The following is a 7,258-nucleotide window of genomic DNA, read 5'->3' as shown; positions in this document are numbered from 1 at the left end:
CATTGCTCTGATTGGTTGTAGGTCTATCCGTTGCTCTGATTGGTTGTAGGTCTATCTGTTGCTCTGACTGGTTGTAGGTCTATCCGTTGCTCTGATTGGTTGTAGGTTGGTCTGATTGGTGGTAGGTCTATCTGTTGCTCTGATTGGTTGTAAGTCTATCCTTTGCTCTGATTGGTTGTATTTCTATCTGTTGCTCTGATTGGTCGTAAGTCTATCCTTTGCTCTGATTGGTGGTAGGTCTATCCATTGCTCTGAACGGTTGTAGGTCTATCTGTTGCTCTGATTGGTTGTAGGTCTATCTGTTGCTCTGATTGGTTGTAGGTCTATCTGTTGCTCTAATTGGTTGTAGGTCTATCTGTTGCTCTGATTGGTTGTAGGTCTATCCGTTGCTCTGATTGGTTGTAGGGCTATCCATTGCTCTGATTGGTTGTAGGTCTATCTGTTGCTCTGATTGGTTGTAGCTCTATCTGTTGCTCTGATTGGTTGTAGGTCTATCCGTTGCTCTGATTTGTTGTAGGTCTATCTGTTGCTCTGATTCGTTGTAGGTCTATCCGTTGCTCTGATTCGTTGTAGGTCTATCCGTTGCTCTGATTCGTTGTAGGTCTATCCAATTGTTCAAAATCCTGTTTTTAAATCCTACTCTGTGGCATTTGACACCTAGTAAGATGTTGACTTAATTTACTTCTTTTAAATATTTAGATTGATTGCTTTTTATAGCAGCTCTGTAGCGTCTGCCAGATGGTAACAGTTCATAAAGGGGGTGACCAGGATGAGAGGGACCTTTAACCCTTGAATTGTCTTCCCCATCAACCTGTACATTTTCGCCTTTTTCGACACTTTCGTCACTTCTTTTCAAAGTTTCTCTCAATATTTTTTTAAGCTTTTCCTGACTTTTTTTGACATTTGTTTCTTACGTTTTTCAATGTTCTATTATACATTTTTCTTTACATGCTATGAAATTGAATAAAACACCCAAATTCAATGAAAGTAGTGAACTGGTCATTTATTTAATGTGTGAAGAGCGTTGTAGGGAACCATCCACGTTATTTTGTTTTAAAATCTGATTGAAAGAAACCCACATTTCTGATATAGAAACTTTTTGAAAATGGGTCTGATTTGACCAGAGGACAACAGGAGGGATAATGAGGTTTTTTGCAATGTTGATGTGGCGTGAAGTGGCAAGTTCTTCCAGGGGGAGGGCACCTTCTGCCTCTGTTATCTCTTTACTCAGGTTGTCTGAGACAGGTCTGCTTGTTGGGTCAGTGTAACACATATCAGTTCAATTTTCCAAGCACAAACGGACATTTGGAAAAACAGAAAAATGGGTTCAAATATCCAATTTTTAATTTCTTTCCACCTTGACAAATGAAAAAATTGGATCTTGAAACTGTTTTTCCAATTTTCTGTTTTTATTCAGAGGATCAGCAATTTAGAAAATTACAAAATTGCATCTGGGCTCCAATTATTCATAATACTGCAATGGTATTCTCTCCCTCGTTCCACCTAGCTACGCCCCCCCCCCCACTCGAAACCATCAGTTGCATCTCTGACCCCACAATCTATCAGTATTTAGTTTTGATGGTCCATATGCAGTTAATGACCTGCATATTCTGCAAAGTAGAGGAAGAGAATACTATTGCAAGGTGAAAAAAATAAATGAAAAATTGGATATTTTAACCCATTTTTCTGTTTTTCCAAATGTCCGTTTGTGCTTAGAAAATTAAGTTACACTGACCCTTGTTGTCCCCAGAGTCAGAACTAATCAGGGGGAAGAAGCGTTGAGTTTTTATGCTCCACATTAGAGTCCGGATCGGGCCAAATTTTTCTGTCCGAGGCCGGCCCGCGTCCGACAGAGCCGTGACCGAACCCGGCCCGAGCCAGACAGGTAATAAGAAATTTGTGTCCGAGCCCGACCCGAGCCCGACACAGATAAAATCTAATTTCTTTTTACTCATACTAATGACACATGTAGGCTACGTTTGTTTGTTTGTGTGGAAAGTCCACTTTTGTTAAGCAACTGTAGGAAGGCATTCGGAAATGTCAACAGATGAGCGCATCAGCGCACACGGGGCAACAAGCACACGTTAATAAGCTGTTGCCTTATCGCGCTGATGTGACCGAGTCCGACCCGACCCCGACCATAATTTCTAAATATCTGTCCGAACCCGGCCCGTCGGGTACCGTCGGGTACCGTCGGGACCCGTCGGCCTTGGGTCGGGTATCCATGCCTTACTCCACATATCTGGAACAAACTCCCAAAAAAGTGCAGGTCTGCCGCAACTCTCAGCTCTTTTAAATCCAGGCTGAAGACCTTTCTTTTTGATGTTGCCTTTCCTTAATTCTTATACTGTACCATGAATTGTATTGTTGTATTTTATCTTGTATTAAATTTGTATTCTTTAATATTTTTGTATTTTTTATTTTAATTTTATTTGCTCTTGGCTTTTTAACCCATGGCATGACAATTTCACTTTATGAGGTTTTTTAACACTTATATGAGTTCCCCCAGCCTGCCTATGGTCCCCCAGTGGCTAGAAATGGTGATAGGTGTAAACAGAGCCCCCCCTCCACCTTGCCCTAAGGTCTATATAAAAGAGACTTCAGATACAGTATTAGGGGACCACTAAGGTCTATATAAAAGAGACTTCAGATACAGTATTAGGGGACCACTAAGGTCTATATAAAAGACACTTCAGATACAGTATTAGAGGACCACTAAGGTCTATATAAAAGACACTTCAGATACAGTATTAGAGGACCACTAAGGTCTATATAAAAGAGACTTCAGATACAGTATTAGAGGACCACTAAGGTCTATATAAAGAGACTTCAGATACAGTATTAGAGGACCACTAAGGTCTATATAAAGAGACTTCAGATACAGTATTAGGGGACCACTAAGGTTTATATAAAAGAGACTTCAGATACAGTATTAGGGGACCACTAAGGTCTATATAAAAACATCCAAAGAGCACCATGTCATAGGACCTTTAATGTTTGATGTTTTATGTAAAGCGCTTTGAGTTGCCCTGTGTTGAAATGTGGTATATAAATAAAATTGCCTTGCCTTTACGTTTCTGAAATCACTCCGTATCTTCCCTCCTTCCAATTTCCAGCCTCTGAACCAACCGAGACTTCCTCCTACTTAATTTCCCTTTGTGACGCATCCCCTTTTTTTTAGACTTTAATTCAGCGCTGTTCTGGTCATGATGACCTGGGTCACGAGTCCCACAGGGAACAACTTCCACTTACTATAATTTCACAGAAGAGTCCATTATGTGCCTGGTGTTTTTGTTTTAACCACTGCCTGTTTAACTTTGACCTCATTTCCCTCCTGTGCTCTAAAAGCTTCAGTCATTTTCTTTCTCTAACCACATCTCTAATTCCCCCTGCCTCTGTTGGTTTACGTCAATTATTTGAACGATAACATCGACTTTTATAATCTCCCATAATTTATGTAGAAAAAGAAAATATGGGTTATTTTATGGACTGAATAAATAGATTTTGATAAAATGAAATCTCTGCAGTGGTGTAGTCTATATTTTTGTAGTGAGTATACTGTGATTTTCCCCTCCCAGCCTCATACTCGCCTGTCCCAGAGCGACGCACTGTGATGTTTCCGAATACGAAGCGTAGCCAGATCTCCACAGCGCTGTGTCAGCGATAGAGTAGCAATGTATGTTCATTTTAGTTTCTAGCTTCCATGTAAGTTAGATGGCACCAACATGTGGTCTAATCGTAACTGGTCTGGCAACCCAGAGGCCAGGGTTTTGTTTCCAGACTTGTGTGCATGGTGGGTCCACCCCCCACCCCTTGAAAATTTTGATCATTAAATACTTAATTTCCTGCATTCTGGTGAATTTTTATGCACTTTTTTTTCTACCTTTTTCTGAATCAATTATGCTGGAAATATCTTTATCTAAAGGGAAACATAGATTACAATCCAAATATAAAAACATAATGGCATATTTTGCAATAAGAGCATTCTGTATTTCTTTCATCTATTTATTCTCCTTTGGATCGATGTTTCTAATTATATCTGAGACAGCACACATGTAGCCTAGGCATCATTTACTCTTCCCACTTTTGCTTCTTTTGTTGAGGAAGTAACCACCTTAAATGTGCATATGACAATTATTCACCTGAATGATACATGAATTCATTTTAATGAATTAATAAACCTCTGGACTGTAATATTTCAGATGTGTTGGAGCAAGATTTCTGCTCAGGTTCAAAACTTTGTGCACATTCAAAATACTCTGAGGTTTGGAGAGTCATGGTATTTTGAGAAAAATAAAGTTTTAATACAATAGGCTATTACAAGAATAAAGTCACTATATTTCATAAAATAATCCACTTGCACCACAGTCTGCTGTGCATTACGTGATTGCTCTGCTGATACGGTAGATCTCAGACCTTCTGACAGACTCAGAGTTTGGATTTAATAGACACCCCTACACTGCCACACAAAACCATGACTAATAATTAGCATCATCATACAAGTTTTGTATCAATTAGTAATAACATCTGATGAACAGGGCCTTAATTTTCCTCAAAAGTATTTAATAAATTGTTTACAGTCGTCATCACCATGGCTAACAAATGCATAAAAAGCAGACGAAAGGAGAAAAAAAGCTCCACTCTTTTTATTTTAGTTAATTATCTGACCATTGATAACTAACATTATAATATAGTAATTTAATTGTGTAAAGTAATGCACATTTAAGATTTAAGAATTTACTCTAATTTGCAATAATTGTCTAATTTGTCACTGACCCTATGAATTTCCATTGCTCATATCAGCTTTGCATGTGTGCTAATATTTACCTAACTTTCTGTCCCTCCACTCTAACCAAGGATGCCTGATTTTAAACTCTTTAGCCTGACTTTCAGTCCACAATGCTGGCCACGAGTTATTACCATCTCTCTCATTATCTGAAACCAGGAAATATTAAAATTGTCTTCTGATTACTGCTTTACTCAGACACAGGCACAAAAGACACACACACACACACACACACACACACACATACACGCAATATCATATAAGCTACTGTCACTTACCAGGTAACAGTAACGTTGCGGTAGACTTTTTGGGCTGTTTTTTTGTAACAGTAACGTTAACGATTGGGTCTGAACACTGAAGTAGTGTTATTTGGGTCTATTTACGTTTCATATCTCGTTACTTTAAAACGTTGTGCAAACCTTATATATATGTCAATGGTTCAAACTCTACCAGTTGCGATAAAGGAAAGAGCATGCAAAGAATGACCGCCAAACAACTTGTTGTTGCTTAGTAACTTTAAATGTCAGATACAGTATTAGGGGACCACTAAGGTCTGTACAAATTACTAAACAAATGTCAGTGCTTCGCAACACCAGGCGGGGAGAATTTATGAATGAAAGTGAGAACGTTCTGTTACAAAACGATGTTGTTACGTATCATCATGCTTTTGTAAGTGGGTATACGGAAAACCTTGACTTTTCCTAGTGGGTATACGGCGTATACCTGCGTATCACGAAGACTACACCACTGTTTCTCTGGGACATGTTTTCATGCTAATCTAATGTGACCAGTTTTAGCCCAAACCGCTAATTAGCTTATAACGCTAGTCGTCGGGGCAGAGGGTAAAGTCAAAAGAAATCTCTATGTCTACACCACTAACAAGGCTCAAAATAGCACCACACTTCCACGGTAGCATAATGAGGGTCCCTACATGTAAACCCAAGCGTTGAGAACTTTGTAAATTTACAGACGGTTTATTAAAAAGATAATTTATAAAGACAGTACCGTTAACACGTATACAGGCAGGCACCATCTTCGTGTCATGGAAATGTAAGCCCACCCACGAACTTTTCCTTACCTTAAGGGGCCGTGTCACTGCCCGATGTGAGTCGACTGCAGATGTGAGTTATGCATGCTCAGATTTAAAAGGTGAAATTTGTGAAATCGATAAAATAATAAACTTTTCTCTTTACCTACAATAACAGAAGATGGAAATCATTTCAAAAACGTTGTAGCTATCTATGATTGTTGGATTGCTAACGTTAGCTCAAAATGCCATTCAAGTGACAGCCTTTGTTGTGTTTGATGCTAACTTGTAGCCAGCAGTGAACCAACTTCGTTGTAGGTCAAGTGTTATTGTATTGACATTACAGAAGTCTCGTTAGCATCTTCAATTCAATTTTATTTATAATATCAAATCATAACAAGAGTTATCTCAAGACACTTTACAGATAGAGTAGGTCTAGACCACACTCTATAATTTACAAAGCCCCAACAATTCCAGTAATTCCCAGAGAGCAAGCATTAGCAGTGACTAATGCGACAGTGGCGAGGAAAAACTCCCTTTTAGGAAGAAACCTCGGTAGACCCAGACTCTTGGTGGGCGGTGTCTGACGGTGCCGGTTGGGGTTATGATGAACAGTGGCAGTAATAGTCACAGTAAAGATTATGGAACAGTGACTACAAATGGTAGTCGTAGTATCTTGTAGGCTACAAGTCGCAAAGTGGCGCTTGCGCGACTCACATCTGCACTCGACTCACACCGGGCGGTGACAGGCCGCCAAAATGCAACCAAGGGTCTTTTTGTGACTGTACCCGAATCAAACTTTTGTTTAAAAGCATATTTAGGACAGAAGTTTTTCAGTCAAATGGCCTTTTGAATGGGAGTGCTAGGGGCACTTTTATGCTAGCCTCAAAATAGCTAGTTTTAAACCACTTAGAAGGCTCGACACAACATGAGACTTTGCTTGAAGTATCACCAGGGGCTCTACACCTTAACTCAGCATTGAGAACATTCTTTGCTTACCCAGAGTTTACTAAAAAGAGGTTTTGAACAACTCAACGTAGCTCTGGTTGTTTCCGGACGCTAACACCTCGGCAGTCAAAACGAGTCGATATCAAAACAAGTAGCCACAGATTTAGTATATCCCTAGAGCACCGGTGTAGTTCATGTGTAGAGCCCCTGGTTATAGTATAGATTGGTCACCGGTGTAGTTGAGGTGTAGAGCTCCTGGTTATAGTATATCTTGGTCACCGGTGTAGTTGAGGTGTAGAGCTCCTGGTTATAGTATATCTTGGTCACCGGTGTAGTTGAGGTGTAGAGCTCCTGGTTATAGTATATCTTGGTCACCGGTGTAGTTGAGGTGTAGAGCTCCTGGTTATAGTATATCTTGGTCCCCGGTGTAGTTAAGGTGTAGAGCTCCTGGTTATAGTATAGATTGGTCACCGGTGTAGTTAAGGTGTAGAGCCCCT

This window comes from Perca flavescens, chromosome 15, assembly GCF_004354835.1.
Source record: "Perca flavescens isolate YP-PL-M2 chromosome 15, PFLA_1.0, whole genome shotgun sequence".
Taxonomy (NCBI): Eukaryota; Metazoa; Chordata; class Actinopteri; order Perciformes; family Percidae; genus Perca; species Perca flavescens.
Note: the sequence above shows the minus strand (reverse complement) of the source record.